General features: G+C 44.8%; 1 protein-coding gene across 1 annotated transcript in view; it reads right to left on the reverse strand.

Annotated features, from left to right (window-relative positions):
• The window catches only part of LOC144696784 (V-type proton ATPase 116 kDa subunit a 4-like), a 116,122-nt gene extending 93,866 nt beyond the window's left edge, over window positions 1-22,256 (reverse strand). Inside the window, exon 1 of the mRNA XM_078568514.1 lies at window positions 22,001-22,256. The gene's annotated coding sequence lies outside the window, so the exon portion shown is untranslated. The remainder of the gene's footprint in view (window positions 1-22,000) is intronic.
• Between the last annotated feature and the right edge of the window lie 2,829 nt (window positions 22,257-25,085).

The following is a 25,085-nucleotide window of genomic DNA, read 5'->3' on the forward strand; positions in this document are numbered from 1 at the left end:
GAGGGGAAGGGAAGGGGGTTGGGGTGAGGGGGAGGGAAGGGGGTTGGGGTGAGGGGGAGGGAAGGGGGTTGGGGTGAGGGGGAGGGAAGGGGGTTGGGGTGAGGGGGAGGGAAGGGGGTTGGGGTGAGGGGGAGGGAAGGGGGTTGGGGTGAGGGTGAGGGAGGTGGGTTGGGGTGAGGGTGAGGGAGGGGGGTTGGGGTGAGGGTGAGGGAGGGGGGTTGGGGTGAGGGTGAGGGAGGGGGGTTGGGGTGAGGGTGAGGGAGGGGGGTTGGGGTGAGGGTGAGGGAGGGGGGTTGGGGTGAGGGTGAGGGAGGGGGGTTGGGGTGTGAGGGAGGGGGGTTGGGGTGAGGGAGGGGGGTTGGGGTGAGGGAGGGGGAGGGGGGTTGGGGTGAGGGTGAGGGAGGGGGGTTGGGGTGAGGGAGGGGGGTTGGGGTGAGGGTGAGGGAGGGGGGTTGGGGTGAGGGTGAGGGAGGGGGGTTGGGGTGAGGGTGAGGGAGGGGGGTTGGGGGTGAGGGTGAGGGAGGGGGGTTGGGGTGAGGGTGAGGGAGGGGGGTTGGGGTGAGGGTGAGGGAGGGGGGTTGGGGTGAGGGTGAGGTAGGGGGGTTGGGGTGAGGGTGAGGGAGGGGGGTTGGGGTGAGGGTGAGGGAGGGGGGTTGGGGTGAGGGTGAGGGAGGGGGGTTGGGGTGAGGGAGGGGGGTTGGGGTGAGGGTGAGGGAGGGGGGTTGGGGTGAGGGTGAGGGAGGGGGGTTGGGGTGAGGGTGAGGGAGGGGGGTTGGGGTGAGGGTGAGGGAGGGGGGTTGGGGTGAGGGTGAGGGAGGGGGGTTGGGGTGAGGGTGAGGGAGGGGGGTTGGGGTGAGGGTGAGGTAGGGGGGTTGGGGTGAGGGTGAGGGAGGGGGGTTGGGGTGAGGGTGAGGGAGGGGGGTTGGGGTGAGGGTGAGGGAGGGGGGTTGGGGTGAGGGTGAGGGAGGGGGGTTGGGGTGAGGGTGAGGGAGGGGGGTTGGGGTGAGGGTGAGGGAGGGGGGTTGGGGTGAGGGTGAGGGAGGGGGGTTGGGGTGAGGGTGAGGGAGGGGGGTTGGGGTGAGGGTGAGGGAGGGGGGTTGGGGTGAGGGTGAGGGAGGGGGGTTGGGGTGAGGGGGAGGGAGGGGGGTTGGGGTGAGGGGGAGGGAGGGGGGTTGGGGTGAGGGGGAGGGTGGGGGTGGGAGAGGGAGAGACTGGGTCCCCACAACCACACCTATCTACGGAGCCAGGAACAACATCATCAAGGTAGTAAGTGGAAACAACACTAATAGAGGTGTGGCCTGTAAAAGGTTAGTGAAAACTGGGGACTTTACTGTGGTTAAGCAGTGAAAGGATGTTTTGGCAGGGCAGGACAGGGCAGGGCAGGGGGTGCTGCAAAGAGGAGAAAGCTTCTTGATCTGAGAGCAATTAGACAATGAGGTGCCTCACCAAATGTGGCTGAGGTAGAGATTAATCCTAAATTGCAAAGTTAATGGGGTAAAAATTTGGAAGGGAGAAATATTTTAAAAATGAGTGGGAATTGAGGTTATAGGAGAGAACACCAGTAGTAGAGGCCAAATAGTCTCTTCCTGCATTGTTATTTCTATAATTCAACGAAAAGCCACCCAGTTTTGATGTGTGATGTCCAAGTACTGGTCAGTTCTGACTGAGGTTCCCAGTTCAGAGTTATCACCTTTAAATAAAACAAAATCTCAGGAGATAGTGAGAGACTGGATCTGATAAAGTACCATTGCCTGGGGAACCAAACTAGTGCAGTACAGGAGGCCTCTGGCTATATTTTCAGGGTGACTATCAGCGAGTTGTAACTGGTTGAATGTTAGAGCACTGGACATCTTACCACTAGTTACATCTAGACAATCAGTAAGCAATTGCATAGTCAAATCTGTGTTACCACTATTACTATTAGTTACCATTAATTTCATTACCCCTCTTCAAATGCTCACTTAAGACCTTCTGGTTCTTGAAACTTTTCACATAACAGCTGTTTCCATGAAAACACAAATAACACTCAATAGCAGCAGAACCAGCCTTTACAAGGCAAATGCAATAACATTTGTAAAATTCATGTGATTGGATGTCACATGATCTGACATCACATGGACAGAGAGTCACATGATCCACTCTCTTCCACTCCTCCACCCCCCCGCCCACCCCAGGAATGCCAGTTGAGCCTGATCACTGCTGTCCATAATTCTAGGATTGTTTTTAAAAGGATAAGTCTTCAAATCACCTTAACACCTGACAGCATTGATGTTTGTAATTTTACTTTTGAGAAACTGCCCTGACACCAGGAGAGGAGAGGTGGGATCTGATCGAGTGTGCTGGAAGGTTTGAGGTGTTCAGCAGCTGCCAGGTAGAGTGACTTTGTGCTGTCCTCACCTCATCAGTATTATTGAGCAACTCAACTGCTGTCCTTGTTAACACAAGTTAATCGCAAGAGCTGCCTTCTTTGGAGAGCTTTTAACTCTTGCCATGTGTGGAATTGTCACTCAGATAGATATTCTTGTGGAAAACTTGTTATTATTAAAAGTTGGACGAGGGATCAATTTAATTCCCCCCTTCCCGCCTACGTAGAGAAGGGTGTCATGATAATAGTTGATTGTGGTAGTGGACTCCAGTATTAGATACTATACGGTACTCTGTACTAGATAGGGGGTCACCTGACCTGGGAGCTGCAGGTCGGATAGCACATGTTGGACCCTGTCTTGAAAGAATTCAGTTACTGCAGATATCTGTTTATTTTAGGAAAATGTGTTATTAATAAAGTTATCTCAGCTACAATGTTGACAGCCTGTGTGCATCATTGAAACAAAAAACAAGACTTGGTGTCAGAAGTAAACTAAACGCACAATGGAGGTTGTGAAACCAGCGACAGAGCTCAGTTTGGAGGGGAATCTCACCGAAAACTGGAGGAGGTTCCGGCAGCGATTCGAGCTGTACCTCACAGTGAGGGGCAGTGATAACAAAAGACCCTACAATCTTTCTTCACATAGCAGGGGAAGAAACCCTCGAAGTCTACACACATTCACGTTTCAAAGTGATGAGAAACAAAATGACTTGAAAGAAATAACGGAAAAATTCGAAGCTTACTGCAGCCCTAAGAAAAACATCAGGTATGAAAGATACCGATTTTTTTACGTGCACGCAAGGCGGTGACAAGATTAGTCAGTACGTAACTGAGCTGAGAAAATGAGCTAAATCGTGTGAATTTGGAGAGCTTGAAGGATCACTCATCCAATATAGGATAATTTGATGAATCGCAAATGACTCTCTGAGAGAAAGGCTTTTGAGAGAGGTTGATCTCAAACTGCAGAAAGCAATAAATATCTGCAGAGCAGCAGAGACAACAAAATGCCAGATTAAACAGATGACAGAAGATGATAAGCCACACACAGTTAAGCAGCTAGATGCAGTTAAACAGAAACAGCCTCGGGAAAGAACAAATAGATAGTTTGAACGTAAAAAGAATAGAACTGCTATTAAAACATTTAAATGCAGCAGATATGGAACAGAACATTTACCATATAGTTGTCCAGCCTACGGAAAGCAGCATGTGAACTGTGATAAACTAAATCACTTCGCAAAGATGCGTAAATCGAAGAAAATGCACACGATTGACACAGACGCTGACACTGAACTTTTCATTGGTGCAGTAACAACTAATTCCAAAGGAGACGAATGGAAGGCTGATTTAAAAATTGCCAACATGATGGTGAACTTCAAGGTGCACAAGCAAATGTCATTCCCATAAGCCTGTATTGTAAGATAAGCAAAGAAAAACAGCTAACTAAAACAAGAGCAAAGCTGTCTACTTATACAGGTGAAAAAATTGCTGTGGAAGGCAAGTGCACACTTAAAGTGAACTACAAAAAACAGCCTCAAGCATTTCCATTCCTAGTGGTGAAAACTGATGCAAAACCCATTCTTGGAATCAAAGCTTTTGAAAATCTGAAGCTAATGAAGAGAATAATGACTGTCACCACTGATGACATCCTGAGCGAGTATAAAGATGTGTTCCAGGGAATTGGCTGCCTAAAAGGAGAACACACCATCAAGATTGACGAAACTGTAATACCCAATGTACACCCGCCCAGGAAAATACCAGTAATGCTGAGAGACCAACTGAAAGCCAAGTTGGACAGAATGGAGAAACTTCACAAAATCAAGAAAATTGAAGAACCGACAAAGTGGGTTAATCCAGTTGTAATTGTAGATAAATCAGATGGGAATCTGAGAGTCTGTCTGGATTCCAGAGACCTAAGCCAGGCAGTACAAAGAGAGCATTACCAGCTGCCCACAGTAGAAGAGATCATGTGTAAGCTAGCTGATGCAAAATGCTGTACAGTCTTGGATGCGAGTTCAGGCTTCTGGCAGGTTAAGCTGGATGAACACAGTTCCTATCTCTGCACCTTCAACACACCATACGGATGATACAGGTTTTTACGTTTACCTTTTGGTATTAATTCAGCTCAGTAGGTTGTCCACAGAACAGTGAAGCAGTTGTTTGAAGAGTTAGGGGGCGTGGAAACCTATATCGATGATGTGCTGGTCTGGGGAGCCTCACGAGAAAAACACGACCACTGACTGAGGCAGGTTGTGGCCAGAGCTAGACAAAGGAACCTCAACCTGAAGAAGGAAAAGTTCAAAATAGGTCTTCATGAAATCAAGCACTTGGGACATGTGCTAACAAGTGAGGGACTGAAGCCGGACCTGAGTAAAATCGAAGCAGTTGTGAACATCCCAGCCCCAGGATGTAAGGAAGACTTGGAGAGGTTTTTGGGAATGGTGACATAACTTGGAAAATTCATTTCAAACATGTTAGACCTGACAGCACCTCTGAGAACGGCACTGGGAACAAAGTCACTAGGAAGCTTTGACCAGTCTGAAAAAAACACTGACCCAGGCACCAGTGTTAAAGTATTACAATGTCAGTCAGCCAGTCAAGATCTCAGTGGATGTTTCAAAGACTGGCCTGGGAGCTGTCGTTTTGCAAAATGAGGCACATACTTCAAAGGCAATGACTGAAACAGCAGCGGTATGTCCAAATAGAGAAAGAAATGTTAGCAATTGTGTTTGGTCTAGAATGTTTCCATCAGTTTGTTTATGGCAAAAACGCAGAGATAGAGTGTGATCATAAGCCTTTGGAAGCTATACTTAAAAACCCCTGAACTGTGCACCACCAAGAATCCAAAGATTACTACTGCGTCTGCAGAAGTACCAGGTCAAAGTTAAATATTAAACGGGCAGGAAATGTACATCGCAGACACTCTGTCACGTGCATACCTACCCATCACGGAGGAAGAGGATAATGAAACAGAAGCACGGATTCACATGTTGACATAAATCTTACCTGTGGCTGTAACCAAACTGGATGAGATCAGGGAAGCGACGAAGAATGAAGCCACCCTGAGTAAACTGCAGCAAATTGTGTGGGCCAGTCAGTTTGCACATCGGAGCGGAGCCCCTTCTGCTGTACAAGAGTACTGGAACTTTTGTAAGGATCTTCATGTAGCAGAAAGAATACTTTTCAAGGGTGAAAAGATCATAATTCCTCCAACACTGAGGAAAGAAATGCTGCAGCACATACATGAAAGTCACCTCAACATAGAAACATGCAGGAGAAGAGCTCGAGATGTAATGTATTGGCCTGGAATGGGAGTACAAATCAGTGAAATGGTGAATGCGTGTGCAGTGTGCCAAAAGTACAGTAAATCACAACAAAAAGAACCACTTCAACCACACAGTGTTCCAGAGAGGCCCTGGCAAAAAATTGGAGTGGACTTGTTCACATATTGATAACAGTGAGTACCTAACAGCAGTAGATTATTACTCCAAGCGCTTTGAGTCTGTGCTGCTGAGAAATGATAGAGCATCGCTGTAATAAATTATTTAAAATCAATGTTTGCTCACCACAGCGTACCTGAAGTGCTCATCTCCGATAACGGTCCACAATTCGCAGGCACTGAGTTTCACAAAGTTGTACAGGACTGGGAGTTTTGCTACACTACGTCAAGTCCCAAACATCCACAATCCAACAGAATGCTGGAATGTACTGTGCAGACCTTAAAACACCTGTTGAAGAAGGCAAAGGCGGACAGAAGAGACCCCTACCTAGTTCTGCTGGATTTCAGGAATACTCCATTAGAGGGCATTGGATCATCTCCAGCACAGCTGCTGATGGGGAGAAGACTAAGAACTAAGCTTCTATCTGCACCCCAAGTGTTATTTCCACAGCCAGTGACCTACAGTGTGCAGGACCCGCTCAAAGTGAGGCAGCAGAAGCAGAAACAATACTTTGATCGAGGCGCCCAACCTCTGCCTGACCTGAACATGGGAGAGACAGTGAGGATTCAGCATGAAGGGATCAGGAATCCTGCTGTTGATTTAGGAGTCACAGGAGAACCAAGGTCTTACATGGTGCAGACGGACAACAGTATAGGAGAAACTGGAAATTCTTACAGAAAACAAATGAGCGGCATTCCTGCTCTGACCCAGAAAGTGTTGCTGAAGATCAAAAACCAGAACGCACCAGTGAAGTAACAGATAACCAGACAAAGCCTGAATCCTGAAAACTATCTAAGGGGTGATAGTGACACAGAGCTGGAGAAGGCCCCTTGTCCTTCAAAATCACCTCTGTCACCATTCAGAACATCTAGTGGAAGAATTGTGAAAAAAAACAGAGATACAGAGATGAATAAAAGACAAAACAGACTGATCAAAACAGAGTGAGAACGAATAGATAAGAGACTTTGTGTACTTGAGTTGTGTAAATGTTTTTTTTTAAATAATGGAAATGTCATGATAGTTGATTGTGGTAGCGGACTCTAGTATTAGATACTGTACAGTACTCTGTACTAGATATGGGGTCACCTGACCGGGCGTTGAAGGTGGGACAGCACATGTTGGAGCCTGTCATTATAGAATTCAGTTACTGCAGATATCTGTTTATTTTAGGAAAATGTGTTATCAATGAAGTTATCTCAGCTACAATGTCGACAGCCTGTGTGCATCATTGAAACAAAAAACAAGACAGAGGGGGCAGTTAAAATAGAGCAGGGGACTAACCATTCCTCACTCTCACCGATGTGACCAATAGTAAATTTAAATCACAGGCACAAAGGATACCAGCCTGTAGCTGATGGGGTATCTTCAAATAAAAAGATGGCATCATTAGGGCCTGATCAGCAATTTTAAACTGAGGCCTAAGCAGTAATGGCCAAGGCTGCAGCAAAGTAAGATGGGAAGAACAGGATTGCTGCTCGGGGACCCACAAGAAAACTGTGAGCCTTCCTCTGCCTCAGCCTCTGCCACCCCCAGCTTCCTGCACTGCCCCTGTGTCACCTATAATTCTTGTGTCTCTCCCCCTACACCGTCCTTCCCCTGCCCCACTAGCCCCTCTTCCCCACCCCAACCCGCCCAATTTCCTTTGGAATGTTACCATTGAATCTTCTTCCACCACCCCAACAGCCAGTGCATTCCAAATCCTAATCACTCATTGCAGAAATAGCTTTTTCCTCACGTCACCTCTGGTTCTTTGGCAATCACCTTGGGTCTGTACCCTCTGGTTATCAATTTTTCAGTCATTGGAAACAGGATCTCTATCTTTACTCAAACAGAACTTATGGTTTTAAACACCTCAATCAAATCTCCTCCTAGCTTTTTTCTATTCCCAGGAGAGCAATCCAGCTCCTCCAGTCTATTCACACAATTGTAATCTCTCAGCCCTGGAACCGTTCCAGTAAATCTCTTCTGCACTTTCTTCAAAACCTTTATGTCCTTCCTGAAGTGTGGTGCCTGGAATTTGACACTCCTGTTTTGGATAGTCCCTGTGGACTCTTGGCATGGCTCTTGGCTTCAGGTATGCATGATCTATTTTCCCTTAGACAGTTTGTAGTCATACTCTAGTACTTGCTTTAAACTAGTTTATTAACACTACATCTAAACAGGTTATAGAGTAGGTATGTTGCTCCTAAGCACAGTGTTTTCCATCCTCTCGTCTCTCTCTCTCTCGAGAGTCTGGTACATGACTAACTGAAACAAAAACAAAAATAGCTGGAAAAACTCAGCAGGTCTCACAGCATCTGTGGAAAGGAAGACAGAGTTAACATTTCGAGTCTGTATGACTCTTCATCAGAATCTTCAAATGAAGAGTCATACGGACTCGAAACTTTAACTCTGTCTTCCTTTCCACAGATGCTGTGAGACCTGCTGAGTTTTTCCAGCTATTTTTGTTTTTGTTTCAGATTTCCAACATCCGCGGTATTTTGCTTTGATCTTATACGACTAACTGATGTCAGTGACGCATCATCATCTACATCACTCATTAGCTTATCTATTCCATTAACCCATTACAGTACAAATGCTCCAGCTGGCTTTAGACTAGTGTTTTATAGAGGTTTAGCACAACTTCTTGGCATTGCACTTCTATTTATAAAATTCTTTCGAGTTATCTACAGTCACAGATTGCAACTCTTTCGAGTACAATCATAGTTCTTGGTTTCCGGGAGTGGGACATGAACCCACAACCCTCATGATTCCATATGCTTTATTAATTGCTTAGTTTAACTGTCCTGTCACCTTCAAAGATTTGTACACAAGTATCCCTGGGGTGTCTGTGTTTTTCACCCCTTTAAAATTGTACCATTTATTGTCTCCCCTCATTCTTCCTATCAAAATGTATCACCTCACACTTTCTGCAGTGAGTTTCATCTGCCATGTTTTTTTTATTTGTTCATGAGATGTGGCCAGCATTTATTACCCATCCCTAATTGCCCTAGTTCAGAGCATTTAAGAGAGCATTGCTGTGGGTCTGGAGTCACGTGTAGGCTAGACCAGGTAAGGATGTCCGATTTCCTTCCCAAAAGGACATTAATGTACCAGATGGGTTTTTACAACAATCGACAATGGTTCCATGGTCATCATTAGACTTTAAATTCCAGATTTTTATGAATTCAGATTCCACCATCTGGTGGGATTTGAACCCAGGTCCCCAGAGGATTACCCTGGGTTTCTGGGTTACTAGTCCAGCAACAATACCACTACACCATCACCTCCCCATGTGTCACTTATTCCACCAGCCTGTCCCGCCCTCTTAAAGTCTACTTACTACAGTCTTCCTCAATGCTTACTATATTTCCAAGTTTTGTGTCATCTGCAAAAATTTCAGTACTGTTCCCTGTAACCCCCAGGTCATTAATATATATCAGAAACAGCTGTGGCCCTACAATTGAACCCTGAGGAAGTCCACAGTCCCTCCTAAAACAGCCACTCCCCACCACTATTATCTATCCTTCAACCAATTATGGATACATGCTGCTACTACCCTTTGCATTTCAGCAACTTCTTACACCATCCTCCTCCTCCAGGTACCAAGCCCCAAGAGGGCATTGGTGACCATGCACTTCCCTTGGTTTGGTCTATGATTATGCTTAGCAAAGTACTGCCAGTGGTTTGCCATTGCCTTCTGCAGTATATCTAACCAGGAAACTCTCCTGCTTTTGCTGCCTGCTATCAGGCTATTGGAAGGATTTACAGGTTGATAACCTGTTTGACCACGCTATGAACACATCTTCCGTGGCCATCAATTCTCGGAGTGGGACTTGAACCTGGAGTCTCTGACCCAGAGGTAGGGCACTACCCACTGCACCACAAGACCCCCGTCTAACTTCTTACGTACACCTTTGAAAATAAATGCTTAATAAACAGGCCCTATAACTGTGAGTCTTAGAAACCATTTTAAAACATTTTGTGCTCAACCAACAGTTAGAGAAAGTTGTATCTGATTAATCAGTCCTAATAGCTTTCAGATGTCCTTGCAATTAACCTGAGTTGTTCATATAGAGGAGCACCAATTAGCGACAAAATTATTTATTTTTCTGAAATGAACGAGTTGACAACAACTGAAACAGTGATGTTAGCTTGAAAAGCTGACGGGTGGCAAGTACACGTGTGTAAGACATTGGAAATTGATCTTTACTCTCTCTGGTGTGAAATGGGCTTCACTGCATTTCAGTTATTCACTGTTTCATCCTCTGGGGAGGTGTCTCTGAGGTTACAGAACATACCGTTGTGAACATGGTTGTATTGAACCAAATTGACCGAGTAGAAGAAGGAAAAAGTTGATGAGATGTGCATGTACTAAGGCAACATTCCCTATGTCAGGAGGCCATGCTGAGTTTGTGCAGCAGTGTTTGAGATTATCCTTTGATGTCAGGAGCACCAGTTTAGAAGCAAGTGAGTTTTCCTCTTATTCAATTGTGAAAGCTTCCAGAGGGAGGTTAGCTTTAGTCATGTTTCCACTGAAAAATTCCAAAGTGAAACACTATGCTTGCTTTATCCACATTTGGGTCTAGGTTGATTAGACTGATTACAAGGGCAGACCGAAGGCAGAGATAGCCTGAAGCTGTGTCACTCATAGTTACACTCCAAACAATCTCCAAGTCATTGGCAATGTTTGTTGTTTAATGCAGGAAACATCAAATATATTTACAACCATAACAGATTGTATCTCTGGAAATTGCAGAGAGGGTGTCCTGTACACCATCACCCAAAAGGTCAAAATTCTGCAGTGGAGAATTCCACAAAATCTCAGCTCTGAGGGAATTCTGTAATGCTTCATAAAGTGCACTTACAACTTGTTGCAAAAAAGATAAGGACCAGGATGGTTGGGTAAATAATGGTGGGTGTAATGCGCACCCCATCATTAATGTGTAGATATCCCAGCAATTTGTGGAGAGGAAGAGATAGCCATGAGTTGCAAATTACAAGCTGCTGGACTATTTGCGCCTGTACACCATTAGCCTTGTGGAAACTTGCTGTCAAGCTACCTGTGAGTGTCAAGAAATTGCTGCATTTGTGTGGTAAAAATGAATTAAACTGGCTGCAGAAATCTAGGGCTGGTACTTAATGATGTCAGGACCCTCTTAATGATGAGATTTTTGTTCCTGCAGTGCCACTCGCTTCTCTGGCCCAGAAAGGGAGCAATTTAAATAGTACTGTCTCCATCCCGCAGGTAGCAAATTGTTTCCAGAGGTTTTCCAAGTGTTAATTTTTTATTATGTTTTCTTATTTTTCCCAACTCTTCTCTCCCTTAATCAAATCTTTCTTACCTCTCATTTCTCATTCTGCACCTGATATGACTCTAAATTACCCACACTCCATCACCTTATTTCCTTCTTGATCATGTTTCTGCTGCTTTTTCAATGCTTAAATCTAATTAATTAAGAAGTTAGATTGTTGATCTCATCCTTCACTGAGGTCACTGATGCCCTGTAACCCCTGCCATGCTAACAGCTCGCAATTCCAGCAATTTTTGGTGCAAAAGATGTTTGAGCTGGTGAGAAAAGAAATTTAACAAATGGGCACTTTCCAGCAAATTCTGGGCCAAAATGACTTCCTTTTGTGCCGTAATGATTCTGGCTATAAAATATCTGTTTGTTTCCTCTTAGTTCCTGAATTTGTCATAGAATTGGACCATTTAGCCTATAGAGACTATGTGGACTGTTTTCTCCATGGCTAATGAGTCTAACTCCTCTGTTTTGCTCACATGAATATATATTTGCATGTATAAACTTCACAACACAGATCCTGGATTAAATTAGGAACATTGATCAGAGATTTATGAAAATTGAGCACATTTTTTGTTTTGCAAATGATTTTGTACATTAAGTGAACTTGTAAAGATTATCTGCTGTTAATATTTGACTTGCTTTAATTCACCTTACCCCTTCCTAAACCTAATTTTCAGTTTGGAGGCTCAGATCTGTCAAAATGTTATCCATCCATCACCCAGACATCTAGAATTACTGTTTACAATGTGCTTAGCAATGATAATGGGTTTATTCTTCATCCGCATTAGAAAAACATGCATTTAGGTGGCACCTTTCCTAACCTCAGGACACCCCGAAGTGCTTCATTGTCAAGTACTTTATTTTTAAGTTACCGCTGTTTCACCAGAAACTTTGGCACCCAATATGCGCACAATGAGCTCTCACAAACAGCAATGAGATGAATTATCTGCTATTTGTTTCGATGGTGCTGGTCGAGGGATGAATGTTGAGAGATCAGGAAAACTCATCTATAAAAAGTGCTGTGAAATCGTTTGGTCCGCATGACTAGATTATCTGCTCACATGATAAGCATCACCTCCAACTGTGCAGCATTCCCTCAGCACTACACTGAAATGTTAGCCTAGATTTAAGTGCTAAAACTGGCACCTTTCCATTCCTTGTGGAAACAGTAACTGCATTGGGAAAAGAAAGTAAGTACGTGAAGAATGCCTATATTCCTAGAGTGTCCTTATATATTAAAGCTCTATTTATTAAGAGTGACCAAATATCAGATCCCATCTTAGGTTGGATTGACTGTGGAGCAATAAATATTTGCATTTATATAACACTACGAACACAAGAAAACTGCCCAGGGTGCTTCATCAGATATGAAACAGAAACAAAGGTCAAATAGGAATCAAGAAGAGAGTAAGGTAATTCAGCAGGGGCAAGGTAGATTTTGAGTTTTTGAGAGCTAGGGAAGAAGGGGGAAGGCACAGGAAGAGCATTCCAGAATGCAGACGTATGATGGCTGATGCCGGGATCAGCTAAGGTAGGAGTGCCTCTCTTGCAGTTCACAATGATCACAATGGAAGAAAAAATGGTGAGTTTTTAAAAAAAGAAGAAAATGAGAGAAGTGGAAGACCGAGGGAAAGAGCAGACAGAATGGTCTTATTCAACTTTTGCTTTAATTTACTAAAGGAAGAGCAAAGAGAAGAAAATGAAAAGACCCAGAAAGCCTCTTCAGTGTGGTTAAAATCCCAGAAATGGCCGAAATTTCTAAGCCCCTCCACGAATCTGGAATTTTCCATTTTCGTGGGGTGGAGGTGTACTGGAGTCAGGCCGGGTTCGCACATGCATGAATTGCAGAGGCAGCTGGCCATTTAAATCACCAGCTGCCTTGACAGAAGTGAGCACACCAGGTAAGAAGAGTCCAAGCTTGGTCGATTTTTGTCAGGGTACCCTTTGGAGAGGTAAGGTACCCCTTTGGATAGCGTCCTGGGACACATTTGGGAGAGGTAAGGCACCCTTTGGGGGAAGTAAGGCACTCTTTGGGAGAGGCAAGGCCCTTTGGAATTGTTAGAATTAAACATGATTACGCACTTTTTTATGCACAAACTCATCGGAACTGTCAAAGAACTGTCAACCTGTCAAGAAACTGTCAATCTGTCCAAGAAGTGTCAAAGCTGTCTAGGACGAGTCCAAGGATTTTAGGTGAGTTGGCATAGAGCAGGTAATGGCAAAGGGTGGTGGGTGGGGGTATAGATTTGTATGACTTGGCACTGAGCTGTCTTAGGGGGTATGAGGGACCAAGGTGGGTAAATAGAGGGGCATGGGTAGGCATAAGGTATATGAGGGGCCATGGTGGGTGAATAGAGTGGCATGGATTGGCATGGGGGTATGAAGGGCACTGAGAGGGTGTGTGGGGGTTAAGGGTTGGCTTAGGTTGTCATGGATGGGGCATAGGGAGTGTGTTGGGGTGAGAGGGGGGGCAAAGGCTGAAGGGATGTTTTTTGTATTATTATTATTTTTTGTTTAAACACAGTGCTGGAGCACAGAGGCAGGCCAGGAAATCAGCCAACTCTGTGCACCCATCCTGAGGGCGAAAATCTGGGCCAAAGTGTTTCTGGCGAACACAGACAATACAGAAAGAAAATGAAAGACCACAAACGAAAGGGAAGAATGAAGAGCTGCAGTTGAAGGATGAAAGCAAGTGTTCAAAAACAAACTGCACATAAACCCTTCAAGCTCATTTTTAGATTTCCCTTTTACTAGTATGAAGGAACGAAGGTTATCCTTGAACAATCAATATTTTATTAATCAAATGCAAAGTTGTTTAGCGCCAACAATTGAATACAATCCACTGGGTATTTACTAACCTGGTGAAATGGAAATGTTTCTTAGATACGTTCAAAGGGAGAAGTGAGGTTCATGAAGTCCTGTTGATTCCCGTCATCTAACAGCAACAATTTGTGACTTAACTTCAATAGACATACAAAACACTTCACAGGAATGCTTTTCAAACAAAATTTGACCTCAAGCCACAATGGGACAAATGGCCTAAAGTTTGGTTGAAGAGGTAGGTGTTAAGGAATAACAGAATTGTTACAGCATAGGAGGAGGCCATTCGGCCCGTTGTGTCTGCACCAGCCCTCCGTATGAGCAGGTCACTTAGTGCCATTCTACTGCCTTCTCCCCGTAACCCTGCACATTTTTCCTTTTCAGATAACAGTCTAATTCTCTTTAAATAGCCTTGATTGAACCTGCCTCCACCACCCTCGGGCAGTGCATTCCAGACCATAACCACTCACTGTGTTAAAAAGTTTTTCCTCATGTCATTTTTGCTTCTTAAACCAATTACTTTAAATTGGTGCCCTCTCATTCTCGATCTTTTCTCTAGTGGAGACAGTTTCTCCCTATCTACCCTGTCCAGACCCCCCATTTGAATACCTCTATCAAATTTCCTCTCAGCCTTTGTTTCTCCAAGGAAAACAGCCCCAACTTCTCCAGTCAATTTTCATAACTGAAATTCCTCGTCACTGGAACCATTCTCGTGAATCTTTTCTGCACTCTCTCCAATGCCTTCACATCTTTCCTAAAGTGCAGCGCCCAGACATGGACACAATACACCAGCTGAGACCGAACTAGTTCTTTAAAAAGTTCAACATAAGCTCCTTGCTCTTGTACTTTATGCTCCATTAATAAAGCCTAGAATACTGTATGCTTTATTACTGTGCTGCCAACCTGTTCTACCACCTTCAATGACTTATGCACATATATACCCAGGTCCTGCTGCTCTTGCACCCTCTACACAGTTGTACCCTTTATCGTATATTGACTCTCCATGGTCTTCTCACTAAAATGAATCACTTCATATTTTTCTGCATTAAGCTTCATCTGCCATTTGGTCACCCATTTCACCAACTCAGCTATGACCTTTTGAAGTTCTACACTATTCTCCTCACAGTTCATAATGCTTCTAAGTTCCAGATTTTGAAATTGTGCCCTGTACACCAAGGTCTAAGTCGTTAATATATACCAGAAAAAGCAAGGTCCCAACACTGAACCATTAACCGCTACACTCTGTTTCCTGTCATTCAGCCAATTTTGTATCCATGTCACTACTTTCCCTGTTATTCCATGAGACATAACTTTGCTCACAAGTATGTTGTGTGACACTGTATCAAATGCCTTCTGGAAGTCCATGTACACCACATCAACAGCATTGCTCTCATCAACCCTCTATTACCTTTTCAAAAAACTCCAGCAAGTTAAAGACCATTTTCCCTTAACAAATCCAAGCTGTCTTTCCTTAATTACCCATATTTGTCCATGTGGCTATTAATTTCCCAACACCGAAGTTCAACTGACTGGCCTGTAGTTGCTGAGATTATCTTTACACCCTTTTTTCGAGCAAGGGTGTAATGTTTGCAACTCTCCAGTCTTCCGGAACCACCCCTGAGTCTAAGGAAGACTGAAAAATTATTGCCAGTGCCTCCGTAATTTCCACTCTCACTTCCCTCTGTATCCTTGAATGCATCTCATCTGATTCTGGTGCTTTATCAAGTTTAAGTATAGACAAATGTATCTAATACCTCCTCCTTATCAATCTTAAACCCATCCAGTATATTAATTTCCTCCTATTTCACTGTGGCCTGGGTAACATCTCCTGCCTTGGCAAAGACAGATGCAAAGTATTCATTTAACACCTCAGCCATGCCTTCTGCCTCCATATGTAAATCCCCATTTTGGTCCCTAATTGGCCCTACCCCTCCTTTTACCACCCTTTTACTCTTTATGTGCCTATTGAAAACTTTGGGATTCTGTTTTATGTTGCCTGTCAGTCTCTTTTCATACTCCCTCTTTGCTTTTCTTATTTGCTTTCTCACTTGCCCACTAAACCTTCTATATTCAGCCTAGTTCTCCATTGTATTATGCACCAGACATCTGTCAAAAGCATATTTTTTCTTCTTCATCTTAAAGGAGGAAAGAAAGGTCGGGACACTGAGATGTTTAGCAAGATGATTCCAGAGTTTTGGGTTCAGGCAGCTAAAGGTTACCAATGGTGGAGGGAAACAAATCAGGGATGTGCAGGAGATTGGAACGGGAAGAGTGCAGAGCTCTTGGATTGTTGTAGGACTGAAGGATACTTCAACATTTGAAAACAAGTTTGAGAATTTTAAAATCAAGTCACTGCTGGACTTCAAGCCAGCAAGCACAGGAGTGATGGGTCGTCGGGAGTTGCTGCAATTTAGGATATGGGCCACAGAGTTTTGAATGAGCTCATGTTTATAGAGGGTGCAAGTTGGAGGCCAGCTAGGAGACTATTAGGAGTCTGGAGGTAACATAGGCATGGATGAAGGTTTATGAAGGTTTCCACAGTAGAGAAGCTGAAGCAAGGGTGGAGGTGCACAATTTTATGGAGATGGGAGTAGGCAGTCTTTCTGATGAAGAGGATATGAAGTGGGAAGCTCAGCTCAGGATCAAATAGGAAGCCAAAGATGTGAACAGTCTTGTGTTCAGCCTTGGACAGTAGTGAAGAGAGAGAGAGGTTTGGAGCCAGTGGCTAGGGAATGGAGTTTGTGGCTCAGACCAAAGACAATGGAGTCAGTCATCCCAATATTTAATAGTGGAAAATTTTGGTTCAATCATGTTGAATATTGAACGAGCAGTGGGACAAATCAGAGGCAGTGGAGATACTAGTGAGGCAGGGCTGGGTATTATCTGTGTGCGTGTAGAATGTGATGTGCTTTGGACAATGTCACCGCACATAGATAAGAAATAGTACAAATAAGAACTAGGAGGAAGAGCCAAGGATAGATTCTTGGGGGACTCCAAACATATCAGTGTGGAAGTGGGAAGAGAAGCTATTGCAGATGATTTTCTGACTACAACTGAGTATATAAGAATGTAGCTAGTTGGAGGGAAGTCCCACCCAACTGGACAACACCACACAACCAATTCCACAATACCGCCAAATCCGGGCTAATTAAGAGGAAGTTGGCATGTTAAGTTTCTCAGAAGAGTGCTGTCCAGTTGGAGTAATAAACCTTATCTTGCATACACAAAATTCTCCCTTTTTATGCTAATTTTCTCCTCCCTTCCTGAAGGTATTATCTCCTGGCTGGAGTCCATGTGCACTGGATGCCCTGTGATATTTCACCCTAGTGGTCACTCTTCGCAATAGTGCCAAATAAGATGTATCATGGTTGACCCTGGCCATGCGCTTGCCCAACATTCACAGATGCAAGTTTTGCACTAGGGGCCACAAGCTAGTAAATCAGGAGTAGGGACTGTAGCTAATAGAGCACATAGCCCACCCACCCCCACCCCTTCTAATACAGGAGTGGTGAGGCCAATTGTATCTTCACCCAGGCTGAGATCAGCAAACTCAGCACAAATCAGGAATCGAATGTGGGACAACAAAAACAACAACTTTTATTTAGATAACACTTTGAACATAGTAAAACGTCCTATAATAATTTACAGGATTGCAGATTACTGAGCCACGTAAAAAGATACGAAGACAGATAACCAAAAGCTTAGTTAAAGAAGTAAGTTTTAAATATTGACTTAAAGGAGGAGAGAGAAGCAGAGAAGTTTAGGGAGAGATTTTCACAGCGTACGAATTCAGCAACTGAAGTCACATAGTTGCCAAAGGTGGGACAATAGAAACTGAGAGAGTGCAAGAGGCTAAAATTGAAAACATGCAGAGAATTGGAACCAGCTGAGAGCAGACCCACCCAGCTGGACAATAGAGCAGAGGTGTTGGAGGAGGATTGTGTTGTCAATTGGGTCAAGAAGGGTGAGGAAGGATGGTCACAGTCACACAGGATGTCTTTGATAAAGACTGTGGGCAGAATTTTTCCATCGGCGATTTGGAGGCGGGGCCCGCTCGCCAACGCAAAAATTATGCGGAATAACGTCGGGAGAAACCCTGGATATCAACCCACCCCATTTAATTATTCAGGAAGGCGGGCGGACAGCGAAATCAGCTGTCCGCCCGCTGACCTGTCAATGGCCAATTGAGGCCATTGACAGGATAATTAAGCCACTTAAAGGACCTGCCTGTCCAACCTTAAGGCTGGTGGGCAGGCCAGGAGCCCCAGCGGGCTTCTGATAATACATGAAACTCATCTACTGGCGGGATGAGGTTTCATGTCTGTTTTTAAAAAGTTTAAGAAAGTTTTTGTGATATTTATTAACATGTCCCATCTCATGAGGGGGACATGTTAATAATATTTTTATTATTCTATTTTTGACATTTGAAACACTTTCAATGCTCTCCCTGAGACAGCACTTAGTCTCAGGGAGCAGTGCGTTCTTTCACGCGTGTGCACGTAATAGCGCACTCCGACAGTTGGGGAATCTCTCCCCCCCACACAGGAAGCGCATAGCGTTTCCCGTCGGGCAGCCCGCTGGGCGGGCCTTAATTGGCCCACCCACTTAAAATGGGGGCGGGGCCCGTTTTGGCAGCGGTGATTGGCTGCCCGCCTGCTGCCGAGCCGGTGGGGCCCGCCCGCCCATCAAGGGCAAAGTTCTGTGTCAGTGTGACGGCAGCAAAAAATTATGCTTGGAGGATTTCAAACATGGGGCAGAATTTTATGCTCCCCTGGGGGTGGGTTGGTAGGTGTGTGGGGAGTGTAAAATTAGGTATGATGCCATGGACGCTTTTCCTGGTGCCCACCCACCTGTCCCCGACCCCACCACAATTCTACATGCAACAAGGAGGTGTCAGGCGGCCTAACTTCCCTTAAGACAAATGAGGCCCCGAATTGAGGCAATTTTTCCCACAGTGGGCAGAGAAGGGGGCCGGGTTTGAGGCCTGTCAGCTTCCATGCCTGGGGATACTGGTGGGAAAGGGGTGATCCTCCTTTATGTGCCCCCTGGGCGCATCAGAGGTTTCCCCCAATGTCTGCCTCCACTACCCTGCCTGTGTATCATGGCCCTTGCCCCGTCTTGCCCCAACATGGCCCTGCTGAGAACCCTCCTCTACATACAGCTCTAGCAACGATCTTCATTGGGAACTGGATGTAGTCCCAGTAATGGCTCCCATTCCCAGCAGCGCTGCTGGGATCAGAGAACTGCCAGCCATTTGATTCACTGGCCTCTCTTGGAGGCGGGACTTCCTCTCAGATGGGGATGGATGTCTTACCTCAAGCCTGTTAACGCCCATCCGAGCACGACATGCCTGTGGGGCAGCTCACCAGACCATAGGTGAGCTCCTTACCGGCTTTTTCGCTGGGGATGGGAACCCCAGCAATACGTTAAATCCTGCCCGTGGAGGTTTGGGAAAGATGGGCATGGATTTAGGAGGTGATAACACGTTTTAGCTTTAAGGTTTGTCGTGATTAGTACCGCACAAAGCAGTGCCGTCACTATCAGATATCCAAATCAGGTTGCCAATGGTAAACTTTATTTCATCTAAAAAATGCAATTCAAATTGGGGATATTACCTCTCACTAAGCAGCAACATAACACCACAAACTTGTGTACCTGATTAAGAAACAGTGTTATGTTGTGGTGTATTATAATTAAACCTTATCTGCACATAAAAACCACAAGTTTTGACTAGTTCGCTGATGAACTGTTCCTAATTCCTCAAGTTAACAGCCTCTAAATTTCATGAAGGTACAGGCTACACTTTGAGAGACAGGGGAAGGTATATTTTGTGATTAGCTATACTTGTTGAACTGAGAGCTAATTGTTGAGCTCTGTTGCTTTTTACAACATCCTGTCCTCTAAGATTTGCTATGTTACTGACAATTAGATTTCTCCTTGTGACTGGGAAACTTGATACTGTTGCACAACAATTCAGTCTGCACTAAGAAAACTAAAATACTTTATTTCAAGACTCGAAACTTGACTGTTCTGTAAAAGTGGTACATGAAGCAAATGTAGGAGTAAAAGCTCCATACTTTTGGAAAGATGTCAAGACCTGAGAAAGAGTTCAGAGGAGATTTACCAGGATGGGTTGAAGGGTTTGATGGTGTAAATAAGAAGAAACTCTTTCCATTAGCAGGGTCAGTAACCAGAGGACACAGATTTAAGATAAATGGTAATTAAGAACTAGAGAGGAGATGGTTGTTAATATTTGGAAAAAGTGGTGTTATAGTGTTGATCTTCAGGCAACTTTTCTTAGGGGAAACATTTAACTTTATTTACAAGGCAGCAGCAGCAACTATACATATGCATCAAACTCCATAACTAAAGAAGAACTCCCTTGTGGAGGTTCCTAGCGCTAACACATTGGTTTACACAGATCATGTGATCTTAAAGCTACAGTCCTACATTTCCCAAAACTACAAGCAACATTAAAGTCTGGTAATAAATTCAAGTCGTTTTTGAATTGGAGAGGATAGAAGGGGAGAAAATTGCAGGACTATGAGGAAAGAGCAGCAAAGTTTAACTAATTGAATCGCTCTTTCAAAGAGCTCCAAAATGGCCTCTTTGTCTGCTGTATCATTCAATCATTCTAGGTGTCTGCTACCTTTCCACAATTTCCTGATTCTTCAAGGTTAAAAATACCTGTGATGGCTAAATATACCCAAGGGACGCAGGTAAATAGAACTGCTAACTACACACTTACCTCTGCTGTGGCTTAACATTCAGTTTTTAAGATTCTAGCCCCTCTTTTATTCCACTGGGTGTGGTTTCAGAATATAATGCAATATTGATGTTGCTGAATTTGATAGCATTGGAGGAACACGTGGTTATGATTCCAAAACAACTGTACATACTCAGTTGGTGTAGAGTTAGGGCACTATTGAGAAAGCCCTTGGTATTGAAGGCAAACTCACTGGGCAGAATTTTGCCGTTGGCGAGCAGGGGGTGGGGCCCGCTAGCCGACGCATAAAATGACGCGGGATGTCGGGCAAAACCCCCGATGTCATCCCGCCCCATTTAAATTTTCAGGAATGCGGGAGCTTAGCAGAATCAGCTGCGGGCCCGCCGACCTGTCAATGGCCAATTGAGGCCATTGACAGGATCAATTATACAAGTAAAGGACCTGCCCATCCAACCTTAAGGCTGGCGGGCAGGTCAGGAGCCCCGGCGGGGAATAGAAAAAACATGAAACCTCATCCAGCGGCGGGATGAGGTTTCATTTAGGGTTTTAAAAAGTTTAATAAATTTATTATGTAAATTATGAACATGTCCCATCTCATGTGACATTGTCACATGAGGGGGACATGTTAGGGAATTTTTTTTTCTCTATTTTTCATATTTTTAAAAGTGTCAGCGATCTCCCTGAGGCTGCACTTAGCCTCAGGGAGATGTGCGCTCTTTCATGCGCATGCGCGAAAGAGCGCACTCTTGCTTTTGGGGAATCCCCCCCCCGGCATAGCGCTTCCCACTGGACGTCACGCTGGGCAGGTCTTAATTGGCCCGCCCACATGCTTCTCCGGTGGGGATTTTCTTCCCGCCCGCCGGAGATTGGGTCGGGCCCGCCTGCCCGACAGGCAGAAAATTCTGCCCACAGAGTTAATTTGGGATGGTGTATACTCACATAGTGTTCAGTACACTCTCAGTACTCAATACAATGATATACTGGCACTCCAAACTACAGCATTCATAGAATCACTGTCATTCATGCTGGAATCCCCAGTCTGGCAAATACAGTTTACACATTCCATACTTACTTTGCACTGGCACACTCTTGTGATACTCTTCCTATACTTCGTCACACCATGTTCAGACTTAAAGGAACTTGGTGACTTATGACTAGTTCAGGGCACTTGTCTTCCCTGAAATATACTCTCTCCCAACAAACTGGAAACCAGATAGAAAATAATACACTATTACATGCCTTGTCCACTGCATTCTAAAGAAGTAATACAAACTATTTAAAAAGTACAAGTAAAGTATCTATCCACCCAAACTAAAAAGTAAAAAAAAAGTGAATGGAAAATTAGAGGAACAAATTGAAAACTTACAAGTTTGAATTATCTTCTGTTTTTAAGATGAGCTCCAATCCACATACGTCTGTGCAATGCAAGTGAAGCAGCTGTGGAATTGTTGGTCTGAATGTTTTCGAGAGCAGCTCAAGCATATATGGAATGTTGAGTGTGTGGGCAAAGGGCAGTGAGTGGGAGCTGGAGCTGGTTGGTGCTGAATCATTCACAATACTATTGAGAGTGAGATAGATGAGCAGTCACTGTACACTTTGCTTTCACATCAACAACCACACCTGCTCAACCAGCAAGAAACTTGTAACTATACACAGTTACCCACCCCTGGGGAGTAGGTTCCTTGAAGCAAGAAAGAAAGACCTACACTTATTTACTGCTTTTCACAACCTTAGCAAAGTGCTTGCCAGCCAATGCAGTACTTCTGAAGTGTTTGTCACTATTGTAATATAGGAAACACGGCAGGCAATTTGCACACAGAAACCGCAATTTGATAATGATCAGGTTATCTATTTTAGTGATGCTGATTGAGGAAAGAATATTAGCCAGGACAGTGGAGATAACTCCCCTGCTCTTCTTTTGAATAGTACCATGGGATCTTTTTTGGGAGTCTCAGTTTATCGTCTCACCTGAGAGACAGCACCTCCAACAGCACAGTACTCCCTCAGTACTGCACTAGAGTGTCATCCTTTAATTTTGTGCTGGTGTCCTAGAATGGGGTTTGAACACCATTCTTCTGGCACAGAGGCATGAGTTCCACCAATTGAGCCGCATAATTCAGGAGCAAGAGTGCAGGAATATGTCATATAGCCCCTTGATCCTGCTCTGCCATTCAATGAAATCATGGCTGATCTTTGGTCTCAGCTTCACTTTCCTTCCTGCTCTCCATTTGTCTCCATTCCCTTACAGTCCAAAAATAATTCATCATCTGAATATCAACAACCCTTTGAATGAAGAAATTTCTCCACATCTATGTCCTAACTGACCGACCCCTTATCCTGAGATTATGGAGGGGTTAGATTGGTTAGCCCCTGAGCGTGCCTGTGAGATTGTGATGCATGATTAACCTGCATCCTTTGAGTGGAGTGCAGGCAGCGCACACCTTCCTGCTATCTGCTCATTATAATGATTTCAGTATGCAGCCAACACTCCCCACACTGTTCACTGGCTGCACACATCAACAGGGAGCCCAATATAACTTACACTACTTAAAGCTAGCCTACACCTCTTAAAGGGGTCTCCGTCCCAGGGTTTTAAAGGAAGTAGGTGAAAACATTGCAGGGGGCAGGGGTCCTAACTATAATATTCCAAAATTCTCTCATTTTGGAAAATGTTTCTTTAGATTAGAAAATTGCACTCCTCAAAGATGATAAAGGGAAACCAGCAATCATAGGCCAGTTAGCAGGAAATTACCCAGTGGAATTTTCAACTGATTTTTCCTGTCCAAATGGCAGGAATATCAGCCAGCCAGGAACCCATTAGAATGTCCAGCGGGTTTTGCCATGTCTCCTAAACTAACTTAAACTGGGATCAGCAAACATCGTCTGGGTTCTCCAACAAATCAGGGAGGGCTGGCAGGATGATGCATCCATTCTGTCAAAGGGGGGATTAGTAATTACGAGTCAACTGGCCATGGATTTTTAAGACAGAAGACCAGGGGTGGTAGCTCTCCAGTGATAAGCACTTTAGGTCACTGGCAATCCATGCCCACCTGGTCTACTGGGAAGCAGATGTCAGCAGTGACTTGCCATGAGGGCCTGAGCTTCCTGAGGTACTGGTGCCTGGAGGTCCCCAGCATCACAGATGCCAGTCTTCAGCCAATTCGATTCACTCTACGTGATATCAAGAAATGGCTGAAGGCACTGGATAGTGCGAAGGCTATGGGACCTGACAATATTCCGGCATTCGTACTGAAGACTTGTGCTCCAGACTTGCCGCGTCCCTAGCCAAGCTGTCCCAGTATAGGTACAACACTGGCTTCTACCCGGCAATGTGGAAAGTTGTCCAGCTATGTCCTGTACACAAAAAACAGGACAAATCCAACCCGGCCAATTGCCGCCCCATCAGTCTACTCTCGATCATCAGTAAAGTGATGGAAGGGGTCATCAACAGTGCGATCAAGCGGCACTTGCTTAGCAATAACCTGCTAAGTGATGCCCAGTGATTTCCACCAGGGCCACTCAGCTCCTGACCTCATTACAGCCTTGGTTCAAACATGGGCAAAAGAGCTGAACTCCCAAAGTTAGGTGAGAGTAACTGCCCTTGACATTAAGGCTGCATTTGACCGAGTGTGGCATCAAAGAGCCCGAGCAAAACTGGAATCAATGGGAATCAGGGGGAAAACTCTCCACTGGCTGGAGTCATACCTAGCACAAAGAGAGGTGGTTGAGGTTGTTGGAGGTCAGTCATCTCAGCTGCAGGAGTTCCTCAGGGTAGTGTCCTAGGCCCAACCATCTTCAGCTGCTTTATCAATGACTTTCCTTCCAACATAAGGTCAGGAGTGGGTATGCTCGCTGATGATTGCACAATATTCAGCACCATTTGTGACTCCTCAGATAGTGAAGCAGTCCATGTCCGAATGCAGCAAGACCTGGACCATATCCAGGTTTGGGCTGACAAGTGGCAAGTAACATCCATGCCACACAAGTTCCAGGCAATGACCATCTCCAACAAGAGAGAATCTAACCATCGCCCCTTGACATTCAATGGCATTACCATCACTGAAATCCCACGATCAACATCCTGGGAGTTACCATTGACCAGAAACTGAACTGGACTAGTCATATAAATACTGTGGCTACAAGAGCAGGTCAGAGGCTAGGAATCTTGTGACGAGTAACTCTCCTCCTGACTCCCCAAAGCCTGTCCACCATCTACAAGGCACAAGTTAGGAGTGTGATGGAATACTCCCCACTTGCCTGGATGAGTGCAGCTCCCACAACACTCAAGAAGCTGGACACCATCCAGGACAAAGCAGACTGCTTGATTGGCACCACATCCACAAGCATTCACTCCCTCCACCACCGACGCACAGCAGCACCAGTGTGTACCATCTACAAGATGTACTGCAGGAATTCACCAAGGCTCCTTAGACAGTAGCTTACAAACCCAC

Source organism: Cetorhinus maximus, chromosome 22 (assembly GCF_964194155.1).
Source record: "Cetorhinus maximus chromosome 22, sCetMax3.hap1.1, whole genome shotgun sequence".
Lineage (NCBI taxonomy): Eukaryota > Metazoa > Chordata > Chondrichthyes > Lamniformes > Cetorhinidae > Cetorhinus > Cetorhinus maximus.